At 43.0% G+C, this 12,573-nt stretch overlaps 1 protein-coding gene across 3 annotated transcripts in view; it reads left to right on the top strand.

Moving 5' to 3' along the window:
- Positions 1-5,992: 5,992 nt before the first annotated feature.
- The window catches only part of Dcaf1 (DDB1 and CUL4 associated factor 1), a 62,130-nt gene continuing 55,549 nt past the window's right edge, over positions 5,993-12,573 (top strand). The window contains exon 1 of one of the 3 annotated variants that reach the window (XM_028756847.1): positions 5,993-6,114. The gene's annotated coding sequence lies outside the window, so the exon portion shown is untranslated. Of the gene's footprint in view, positions 6,124-12,573 lie in introns of all 3 variants that reach the window. The other 2 variants (XM_028756849.1, XM_028756848.1) reach the window with 2 other exon arrangements.

The following is a 12,573-nucleotide window of genomic DNA, read 5'->3' on the forward strand; positions in this document are numbered from 1 at the left end:
AGTGCTGGAAAAAGAGCCTTATTTTTCCACCAGAAAAATTGAAGCTTAAGAGACATGAAGTAACTTAAAGTCCCAGAGCTGGCAAAAGGGAATAATAGTGTCTTAGCTTTTCTATTGCTATAAAACACCCTGATAGAAACTTACAGGGACAAACAGGGTTATTTCAACCTTACAGCGTATGGGTCTATCACTGAGGGAAGCCAGGGTAGGAAATCAGAGCATGGACCTGGAAGTAAGAACATGAACAGAGACCATGGAGAAACACTGCTTGCAGTCTTGCCCTCCCATGGCTTGATTATAGTACCTAGGACCACCAGCCCATGATGGCACCACCCGCAATGGGCTAGACTCTTCAATAGCAGTCAATAATTAAAAAAAAATTCAGATTTGCCTACCAGCCACTATTATTGTAGGCATTTTCTCAATTGGGAGTCCTTCTTCCTAGATGACTAGCTGTGTCAGGGTCACATAAAACTAACCAGCACAAGAAGTATTGGGACTGATCTGTTTGCCTCCAAACCTGCATGGAATCATAGAGCCATCTACTTCTCCAAATTCTCCTGGAGTAATCGTTTTCCTTACTTCTAATGATCACTGGCCACAGAGACAGACATGGGGATTTGATCCTGATTATTGTCTATCTGGTTTTAGATAAGGGAGCCTGGATGGTTTTGTGATGGAATCTTGCTATCTAGTCCACCCCAGTCTGTTCTGGAACTTCTCCATGTAGTCCAGATTGACTTTCAACTTAATATCATTCTACTTTTTTTTTTTTTTTGGACAGGGTTTTTCTGTGTAGCCTCTGTTTCTCTTTGTAGACCAGACTGGCCTTGAAGTCACAGAGATTCACCTGCCTTGACTCCAGAATTGGGGATTAAGGGCATGTGCTGTCACCTAGGCTTGAGATAGGAGATATCATATAGTCAAGGCTTATCCTTAACTCTTTAAAAATGTAATTACGTTTTATAGGAAATGGACATGTATGGCTATAAGGAGGGGACAATTTTGGTTCATCTCCTTCCATGTGGTCCCAGGAATTATACTCAGACCTTCAGGTTTATCACCAAGAGCCTTTACTCACTGAGCCATCCCACCTGCCCTGCTTTGAACTCTTGCCTTAGCCTCAGAGCTCACACTGCTGGCAGGTGCCACCCTGCTGGCCCTCATTTGTTTCTTATGATTTTTCAGAAGATTAAAGTGAGGTTCCAGAAAAAGCAGAAATGGGAGTCCTTGGGAGTCTATAGTTGAGTAGAGCTTCTGACACAGGGCTGTCAGATGAAATATAGGATGGTCAGCTCAAGTTGAATTTCAGAAAAACTGATTTATTATCATTATTGTCCTCAATAATTATGTAGAGCTCTCCTCTCAGTCTGGGAGCCCAGGGATGTGGGAACTGGATATAGAGGTCACTGTCCTTCTGGCCTCTATAGAGTGGTGTTAAACTCATCAGATAAGGTAGGGGATTCAACTATTATCTTTGTAGATCCTCAGTTTATTTTTCTGTAAAATGAAGTGGTGGGCACAGATATAATTAAGCATGAGTGTCTACTCTGTACACATTTTGCGGGGGGATTGGGGGAACTGGAGGACAGTTGGAGCTTAATGGGTGGGCCAACTAGTGCATGACTGAGATTCCCTTTTTGCCTAGGCTGGGGTTCCCAGAGCCTGGTTGCACTGATACTACTCCCAGAAACACCTGTGATGCTGGTAGTTTAGTTTTGTCCAATTAACAGGAGAGCATCAAGCAGATGAAAAACTCATATAGTTTCAGTGAGTTCCAGAAGAAAGCAGGACTATATAGAGAAGTTCCAGAACAGACTGGAGTGGACTAGATAGCAAGATTCCATCTCAAAACAATCCGGGCTCTCTTATCTAAAACCAGATGATTAATAATCAAGCAGCACTGGGGTAGGAACCCCTGGGTTGAGTGAATCTAGAGAGGAAGCACTTGGAGAAAAGTAGTTATAGAAGGAGGAGGTTGAGGCCCAGAGGATGCTACTATGGATTTCTCTATAAATAATGGGCACACTTGTGACAGGGAGAGTAATACTCTTAGATTATTAGACAGGGTAGTAATCTTAGATTATGTCTAAGATTGTTATCCTTGATCCTGGGGCTGGAGCTAGGACACCTAGTGCAGGCCAGTCCTTCATTTTTAAAAATAACTTTTTTTAATTTTATGTACATTGGTGTTCTGCCTGCATGTGTGTCTGTGAAGGTGTTGGAACTCCTGGAACAGAAATTACAGTTATGAGCTGCCATGTCAGTGCTGGGAATTGAACTTGGATCCTCTGGAAGAATAGCCAGTGCTCTTGAGTGCTGAGCCATCTCTCCAGCCCCCCCAACCCTTTATTTATTTTTTTTAAAATTTATTTATTTATTATATATGAATACACTGTAGCTGTCTTCAGACACACCAGAAGAGGGCATCAAATCTCATTACAGATGGTTGTGAGCCACCATGTGGTTGCTGGGATTTGAACTCAGGACCTCTGGAAGTGCAGTCAGTGCTCTTAACCACTGAGCCATCTCTCCAGCCCCCCAACCCTTTATTTTTAAAACTATCTTTTGTTGTTGTTTTGGAGATAGCGTCTCTCTGTGTAATAGTCCTAGCTGTCCTGGAACTCACTCTGTAGATCAGGCTGGCCTTGAACTCAGAGACCTGCTTGCCTCTGCCCCGAGTGCTGGGAAAGGCATGCACCACCACACCCTTGCTCCTCTTGTCCTTTCTGATTCTGGGGAGCTCAGTAAGCATGATTACTCCCATTTCTGTTGGGAACGACTTTCTCAGTTGTCCCAGCAGGGAAAGAAGACTGAGTAGAGCAGGGTAGGACAAAGCCCACAGATATTCTACCAAAGAAGCCAAAACAAACAATCCAGGACAAAAAGCTCCTTTTAAGGATTCAGATCCAATGTGCCTGAATCAAGCTAGGTGTGCAGGCCTGGGTTATCGGTGGTTTTGTGCTTCTATATGCTTAAGTGTGGAAGTGTTGGCTGTAAACACAGGTGCCTAATACACACATGTATGAACTTTCATATCTAGCAATGTGGGTAATGCCCCTCCTGTGAAATACACTAATGATCACACCTGGATATGTAGCAAGGAAAGCCTGGGTGCTGCTCTTTCCAGAATGGGAGTCTGGAGTGCTTGCAGGTATGTAGTTGTGGTTTTACATGGTGTTCACAGTGACAGGAGAGAGGACTGCAAAAGTTATAGGGTGGAGATTTTGAATATTTTTGGAGATAAGGTCTCACTCATGTGTCTTAGTTTGCCTCAAAGTTGTGCTAGCCAAGGATGATCTTGAACTCCTGATCCCCATCTCTCCACTCAAGTGCTGGGATTGGAGGCTTACACTGCAATAGCCAGCTTAGGGTGGAGATGATTATTTTGTTTTTTTTAAGACAGGTTTTTTTGTGAGTAACCCTGGGTGTCCTGGAATTCTCTCTTTAGACCAGGTTGGTCTCAAATTCAGAGATCTCCCTGCCTCTGCCTCCTGAGACTGGGTTTAAAGGTGTGTGTCACTGTTGCCTGGCATGGTATTCTGAGGGAGTTGCTCCTAGACAGGTCCTATATTTCTGCTCTTTTACAATGTCTCAGATTTAGCTTCCCTAATCTCCTCTGATGCCCCTTAGGACCACCCACACTGGGTTCCTAAAGTGGAGTAGTACCATCTGGTGATAGAGTGAGGTAGCGACTCCTGCTTTGATGAACTGGACTTTGGGTTTTCACAAGGGCTCTTGTAACAACGGATGGCCACAGGCAGGGATAAAGTATCTAAGTGATTGAAGAGGATATCTAGAGGACCCATCCCTCTAAATTTTGGGTTCATAGCCCAGGGACATGTGGCAAGAAAGCTGCATGAAATAGTGTTTTAGGTATCGTGAACTCTCTTTTAGGATAAAAATGTAGCTGGTCATAGTGGTATAAGCCTTTAATTGCAGCACTTGCAATGCAGAGGCAGGTGAATCTCCGTGGTTTCAATGCTAGAACTGGTCTACATAGGGGAGAGCAGAACAGCTGGAGCTAGATATCAAGGCTCTCTCTTGAAAAAAAAAAAGGAAAAAAAATTAAAGATTTATTTTATGGGTACAAGTGTTATACTTGTACATATGTAGGTGCACTACATGCATGCATGATGTCTAGAGGCCAGAAGAGGACATCTGATCCCCCGGAACTGAATTTACAGATGATTGTGAACTGCCATGTGGGTGCTGGGAATCAAATCCTGGTCCTCTGAAGAAAAGTCAGTGCTCTTTCATGCTGAGCCCTCTCCAGCCCCAAAATCCATATCTTTTTTTTTTTTTTGTCTGTTTGTTTGTTTGAGACATTATCTATTATGTAGCTCTGGCTATCCTCAAACTCAATGTGGAGACCAGGATGGCTAACTCCGAGATCCACCTGCCTCTGCCTCACAAGTGCTGGGTTTGAAGAGGCATGTGACACCAAGCCCAGCAAAACTCTTTATTCAACATTACTATGTTCGATTTCTCCTCCATAAAGTTGGTTAGCCTTATCTGCCCTGGTGTTGAGAATAATGAGTGTAATTTAAACACTTGATTCAAGTCTGCTATAAAGTCTAATTAAATAATGGTCATTATAGTGCAAGAGACAAGATTTCAGATGCACAGGAGAGAGCTGTGTTGTAGCAAGAGTGATTATGAGTTACATGCCTGCAGCACTTCCATCACCCTCTAGAATTTGTACCTTGAGCAGGTGTTACTCCAAGCACACAATTGAGTGAGGAAGGAACATAGTGCTCAGGTGGGTGGGGTAGGGTGGTGGTGGACTTAAGCTGAGACTAGATACTGGCTGCTGCTTCTGCTTCTTCTCTTCTTCTTCTTTCTTCCTTCTCTTCTTTTTCTTCCTTCTTCTTCCTCCTTCTTTTCTCCTCCTCCTTCTTCTCAACCCCCTCCCCCACAGGGTTTCTCTGTATAGTCCTGGCTGTCCTGGAACTCACTGTGTAGACCAGGCTGGCTTCGAACTCAGAAATCCACGTGCCTCTGCCTCCCAAGTGCTGGGATTAAAGGCATGCGCCACTGCCGCTACCACTCCTTGGATATAGGCTTAGAAACAGCCGTAGAATCTGATCATGACAATAGGTCTACAGTGCCTTATAATTTTTATGTGAATGTATTGGCTGTGAGAGCTCTATGGAAACGCACAGAACTCACTTAGAACGCCAAGAACAATAGTGAGTTGCATGAGTCCTGACATCTGGGTAGGTTTTGTCAAGAGTCTGCTCAATTGTGGAGTTAAGTTATTTTCCATGCTCTCACACAGAATCGCTAGGTCAAAATCTGATTCTTCTGATGCTGCTTCCATTTGGTTTGTGAAGTTAGGCAAGTCATTTACTGTGGGTTTCACTTTCCTCAATTCTAAAATTGATAAATTGATTTAGATGGTCTCTGTGATTAGTTATTTTCACCGAAGGGCTTCTTTTTTCTTCATTTTTCTGCTTCAGATATATAATGCATGGTAACGAATGTTTTTTTGATTTCTGCCGAATATGTTTTTAACAGAAAGACAAAGGAAAACCAGTGAGTTTCTGTCTAACGAAAACAGTAATTTCTGATCCATTTGTGTGAAATGTATTCTTTGACCCTGGCATCTTCTAGGGCTCATGTGGCAGAGTCCTACTGAGCCTTTCCAATGACACAGGGTAGAATTAGGTACTGACAAAGTTATCCCGCCAGCCGGGGCTTTTAGAAAGATCCGTTTCTTTCCTTTTCACTTCCGCCTTTGGCGGCAGCCAATGAATACACAGCAATTTACGTTTACTTAAAGAAAACTACGAATACCAGAAGTCAATGCGCTGAGGTAGTGCTTACTGGTAGGTCTTGTCCCACCATCCCCGCCCTTAAACGCGGAACTTCATTTCCCAGGAGCGCTTTGATGTTTCCTCTGCTCCTCCCCCTCCCCGCTTGGGAGCCTCGCGCCAACGTTACGCGCGCGCACAGTACGTAGCAGGCGAGTGACGCATAATATGTGGGCCGCTCAGGAGCCGTGGTCGCGCTGTGTGTGTGAGTGAGAGTGAGTGCGGGACCAGAGGCGGTGTGTGAGAACCGTGGCCGCTGGAGGGGTCGGGGGGAGAAGCGGCGGAGCCGCTCGCGAAGGTGAGCGGGGTAAGGAAGGAGCCGGCTCTCTGGCAGGGGCACGAGGAGACCGAGCGCGCGGGCCTCTGGGCGGGAGAGTGGGCGCCGCGCTGGGGGAGGGGCGGCACCTGCTTTGGCTGCGGCCGGCGAGGGGCCAGGCAGGACCACCGGGGAGGCTGGGCCCCGGGTCTGACAAGACTTATCTCTTTACGATCCCTGGCCCGGGGGCGGGGCCTCCAGGTTCTTCCTCCAGTCTTGTAAAGAAGCTTCTTTAGAGTAACTCTTCCGTCCGGGCGTGGAGGGCAGGGTGTGCTCTCTTCTACCTGAAGGAGGTGCTCTTTGATTTCTCTCGTCACCTCCAAGTCTCTGTTCTTCACGAGACGAGGGGCTTCTTTTTCCCTGCCGCACGACGGACCCCTTCCCGGACTGTGTCTCCGCCTCCAGTCTCAGTCACCTGGGCGGGCTTTTCCCTCGTTCGGCTCCGTGCCACCTCCCACTTGCACCCTCCCCGCTCTTGGACTGGGCGAGGGGGCGGAGCTCTTTGGGAACCCCTCCCACTTTTACAATGCAGTGGAGTGTGGAAGGGGAGAGAGGTATGTGGGTGCCCAGACGCTGAGTCTGACCTGAGGTTGCCTGCCAGGCTTCTCTAGCGCTCGTTCCGAGGGCTTTTAGTTGTTTTTTTGTTGGGCTTTCAAGGACGTTTGCCATACTTTGTTTTCTGTTCCTAGAAGGTGTCCGTCTGTTTCCTCTTGTTGTGGTGATAGCTCTCTGGTTTTTCCATTTGATGAGGAGATACACTTGGAGTGTGTGTGGTAGTAGTTTTTGAGTAACAAATGACTCGTTTTTGTTTATCTTATGTTGCTCTTTTTTTTTTTCCATTCCCAGAGCTCATTGTAGACTAGGCTGACGTCGAACTAAGATATCCTACCACCTCTGCCTCTAGAGTGCTGGAATTAAAGGTTTGCTCTGTTTTTGTTAACTCTTTAAGGCGAGCGAAGCCTTTTAAGTAGCCTGCACATTTAAATTTATTGTAGCACTATCTTTCTATTGCAAACCCTGTTAATGTATAGTAGGAAGTTCATTGGTAGTGTCACCTGGAGGCTTTGAAGGCTTTTTTTCTCCTTGGGATTACTGGCATTTACCTTCAAGGCTTTTATGAGCATATGTACATTTCAGTCCGATGTCAAGATTTGTGTTTTTGATTTTTGAGGCAAGGTTTCTCTGTTTAGTCTTGGTTGCCCTGAAACTCAGCGTAGACCAGGCTGGCCTCAACTCAGAGATCTTCCTGCCTCTGCCTTCCCAAGTACTGAGATTAAAAGTGTAAACCAGCACTGCCCACCTTAAGATTTGTGTTTGTATATAGCAGTTACTCAGTTAACCATTTTAAAAGGGGATATATTTTTGGGTGTTAGGGTAATTTGAGGTGATGAATTTTTATACTTCTTTTGAGCATAGTATTTACTGTTAACAGTGTTGTTTATTTGTTAAATTTAATAATAAAATTGATAAAACGAACTCACTGTTAAAGGGATTGTAGTTGGTTTATCACCACTGTTTTTGTAAAGGAGATTGTCATTGACAGTTATAAAGTTACATAGGATTGAATGTCATAGTGTTAACTTTTCACTTGAAGCTTTAAATTTGGAATTTCCTCCCTTTCACCTTTAGGTGTTGAGGATCGACTCAGGGTCTCTCTCATAGGAAATTTCTTTACCTTCCTTAAGGCCTTTTAAATAGTCTCTGTAGCCCAGGCTGGCCTCAGACTTGTGACTGCCTCACACTCAGCCTTAGTGAAGGTATGCACTATAAGTACTGACTGATTGGCTTACGAAGGTATGCACTATAAGTACTGACTGATTGGCTTACTCGCTTTGTTCTTCCTCCCCTCCCATCCTTCTCTCCCTCTCTATTTCCCTCCCTCCCTCCCTCCCTCCCTCCCTCCCTCCCTCCCTCCCTCCCTCCTCCCTCCCTCCTTCTGCTAGGAATTAAATTTAACTCCTTAGGGCCCAAAGAATGCTTGACAAGGGCCAACCCCTGAGATGTACCTCTTAGCGTCTTCTCTTTAAGTAAGGTTCTCAAGTTTCCTAAAGGAGTGCTCCCCCAACCTTTTCTCCCTGCCCAGGATCTATTTTAATACAGTCTTTGTTTTAGACATGGGGACAGTTTTTGTTGAATTGGCCATTCAGTGTAGTGTATTAGAAGAGGACCTATTTTGTGGTTTAATTTAAAAGTTGCAAAATGGTGGGGAAATGGTAGAATAGAGTGAAGTGTAATGAAAACCATTTATCATACACACAGTTACTTCATTACTTGTCATTCTACGATACTTATTTCTAGGGTACTTTTTCATTTCAGGGGGATATGCATACACTTTTAAATTCACAGATGGTAATCCTGCTATCCTGTATAGCCTTTTTAACTTTGATTTTTGTATTTAACAATGGATTTGAACTGGGTGGTGGTGGTGCACACCTTTAACCCCAGCACTAAGGAAGCTGAGGCAGGCGGATCTGTGTGAGTTCAGTCTGGCCTACAGAGCTAGTTCCAGGACAGCCAGTACTACACAGAGAAACCCTGTCTCAAAACAACCAACCAGCCAACCAGCCAACCAGCCAACCTGCAAACAAAAACAAAAAAAAAAAACCAGTATATTTGAGAATCTGTTAGTTTGATCAAAGAGTTAGTTCAGTTCCAACATTTTGTTTTAATCTTTCTTTTTTTGGGGATGGAACCCAGGGATTCTTGATTAAGTTCTTTTTACAACTGAACTACATCTTGAGCCCCTCAAACTTTTTAAGTAGGAAAGTGAAAATAAGTGATAATCTTTCAGTTTCAACAGTTAACTGCTTGCTGTATCTCTTTGTGTTAATTTTGTGGAATTTGAGCTGGTAGGTACATCACCTTTAAATACTTTGGCACACATTCTTATGAGTAAAGAAATACCATGTGTATAAATATGAATATTAAACATATTTAAGAATTCATATTCTCGCCGGGCAGTGGTGGCGCACGCCTTTAATCCCAGCACTTGGGAGGCAGAGGCAGGTGGATTTCTGAGTTCGAGAGTTTGAGGCTAGCCTGGTCTACAGAGTGAGTTCCAGGACAGCCAGGGCTACACAGAGAAACCCTGTCTCAAAAACAAACAAACAAACAAACAAACAAAGAATTCACAGACATTTCAGTAGAGTTGTGATTTAAGTTCTTTTAAATTGTTAATTCTTTTCTGGGATGTGTCATTTGTGTGGTCTTGAGAACCTTCCTAACTCATTTCCTCATCTGTAGAAGTCACCTCACAGGGTGACTGTGAAAATTAAGCATGTAAGTCAGTTAACTACTTAGTTCAGTGTCCTTCATGGGCTGGATACTCCACTTTGGTGACCATTGATTGTGTCATCATTAGGTATGTGTCATAACTTTTTGCATGATACTTACAAAAAAATTTTGTAGTGGTTTATTCTTCAAGCACTTGGGAAGCAGAGACAGGCAGATCTTTTATGAGTTCAAGGCTAGCCTGTTCTGTAGAGAGTTCTGGGCTAGCTAGGGGTACACAGACCCTTGCCCTCCAAAACAAAGGATGAATTAAATGATGCATACTCACTGTACTACACCAAACAAAATGATGCCTTGTAAATTTTATATTAAACCTTTAGATGATATAGTAGGGGGTTAACATTCATGGTATTTATCAAAGTCTCTACAAAGTACTGGCTGTCCTGGAACTCACTATGTAGACCAGGCTGGCCTCAAACTTAGCCTCTGTGTGCTGAAATGAAACGTGGATACTACCACAATATATTCATGCTTAAGAAATATTTTTAACATTTATTTCTGTGTGGATGAGTATGGGGATGCTTATGTGGAAGGCAGAGAACAACTTGGGAATATATATTTTCCCCTTCCATTAATATAGGTTAGATTCATATTTCCCACAGAAAGTCATTTTTACATAGTTGCAGTTACGTTTATGCATGGATCATTAGAAGTTATAAAAATACCATTGGTGTATCATACTCACAGACTCAGGATTAAACCTAGGGCTTTCTATGTACTAGGTAAACCACTAAATTACACCAGTCAGAAGCTAGCTTTTCTTTAAATTTCTGGGGCTGGAGAGTTGGCTTAGCTTTTAAAAGCACTTGCTATTGTAGAGGAACTGTTTCATTTTCTAGCACTCACGGCACCTCACAACAATCCACATCATAGTTCTAGGATATCCTATGCCCTCTCTGTCATCTGCAGGCATATACATACAGGCAAACACTCACACATAAAAAAAATAATGTTTTAGTATGTGTAAATGGAGGGCACTTGTATTTGTGGCTTGCATTTAGAGATTGGAAGACAACTTTTGGGCTTCAGGTCTTTCTACCATGTGGGCCTCAGGAATCAAACTGGTCATCAGTTTCAGCAGCAGGCACATTTACCTACTGAGTTACATAGCAGGCCTTTGTTTTATTTAAACTCACTATAGCTAAAAATATCCCTGACTTTTCCCCCCTACATGTTTTCCTTAGTAACCCCTTTGTGTGTGTGTGTTTCTGCATGTACGTATGTATGTTTCTTTTGACTGTGAACTACTTTATAGCCTTGCCTGGGTTTTTTTTGTTTTTTGTTTTTTTGTTTTTTTTGTTTTTTATGATAAGTTTTCTTCTCTATGCAGCTCTGGCTGTCCTCAGAAATCTGCCTGTTTTTGACTCTCAAGTGCTAGAATTAAAGGTGTAGGGTACCACTAGACTGAGTTTAAATATAAGTACTTACATATATATTATTTTATATATTTATATACAATATACTTATATGCAACATACTTTTTTTTTTTTTTTTTTTTTTTTGGTTTTTCGAGACAGGGTTTCTCTGTGTAGCCCTGGCTGTCCTGGAACTGGAGCTCACTCTGTAGACCAGGCTGGCCTCGAACTCAGAAATTCGCCTGCCTCTGCCTCCCAAGTGCTGGGATTAAAGGCGTGCGCCACCACCGCCCGGCTATATGCAACATACTCAAATATACTTATGTATGATATACACAAACATACATATATATGCACACACAAACATATATATGTACACACATACACACACACACATACACACACACACTTGAGCTCAGATCCAGGGTTTTGTGGTGACAGGCAAATGCTTTATCATGGTAGAGCTGAATCTACAGTCCCTTTGTGTGTTTCTAAGTTGAGTTCTAATATTTCACTTTTTTTCTTTAAGATTTTATTTATTTAATGTGTGTAAGTGCTGAATCTGCAGATAAGCCTACGTACCAGAAGAGGGCATCAGATCACATTACAGATGGTTGTGAGCCATCATGTGGTTGCTGGGAATTGAACTCAGTGTTCTTAACAGCTGAGCCATCTCTCCAGTCCCACATTTTACTGTTTTAATGCCCCTGAATTCACATTTATTATAGCTCCTTTCTTGTTCTTTAAAAAAGTTTTTAAAAAATTGTGTGATTATATGGAGGAACCTTGAAAATGTTAATGCATCAGACATGGTGGTACAATTGTGATCCTAGTCCTTAGGAGACCAAAGTTGAATAGCCATGAGTTTGAGTTTAATTCCAAGTTGCGTAGTGACACTCTATCTCAAAACGAAACCAACCCAACCCCACCCCACCCCATGGATACATGGTCTTTGTGTGACAGACCCATAAGTCCTAGGACTCAGGAAGCTAAACTAGGAATATTGAAGATTCAAGGTCTACCTGGGGGACAGATTAAGGACAACTTGGATAACTAGACTTTGTCTCAAAACAAACAAATCCCAACAACCACCCCCCCCCCCAAAAAAAAAAAAAAACCAAACCAAAATAACAACCCTGAACAAACTGTGGGGATGTAGCTCAGCATTAGAGTGATTGCTTACCATGTTTGACTCTAGAATTCCTAGAACCAAACAACAAAACAGATAAACCAAGTGCTAGGGATAATGCTCGATAATATTATTGGGTTCTTAACAGTGACAGGGATTGAATCCTGGGTCTTACTCATGTTAAGAACAAAAAAAGTGCCAACTGGAAGAAAGTAAGTGAAAGCAGCACAGATTATCAATGCATGTGTATTCTTAAGGCTTAAGAAGGCTCATTGCTGTCTGGGGGTGGTGGTGGCACACGCCTTTAATCCCAGCACTTGGGAGGCAGAGGCAGGTGGATTTCTGAGTTCGAGAGTTCGAGGCTAGCCTGGTCTACAGAGTGAGTTCCAGGACAGCCAGGGCTACACAGAGAAACCCTGTCTCGAAAAAAAAAAAAAAAAAAAAAAAAAAGAAGGCTCATTGCTTAAGGGCATTCTTTCATTGTTTTCCTTGTTTTAAAATTCAGATAGGGTTTCTCTGCTTACTCCTGTACCCCTGGCTATCCTTGAACTTTCTTTGTAGACTATGTTGGGTTCAAACTCAGAGATCCACCTGCGTTTTCTTTTCTTTTCTTTTCTTTTCTTTTCTTTTCTTTTCTTTTCTTTTCTCTTCCTTCCTTCCTTCCTT

The sequence above is a fragment of the Grammomys surdaster genome, unplaced genomic scaffold (assembly GCF_004785775.1).
Source record: "Grammomys surdaster isolate TR1022 unplaced genomic scaffold, NIH_TR_1.0 126131, whole genome shotgun sequence".
NCBI lineage: Eukaryota > Metazoa > Chordata > Mammalia > Rodentia > Muridae > Grammomys > Grammomys surdaster.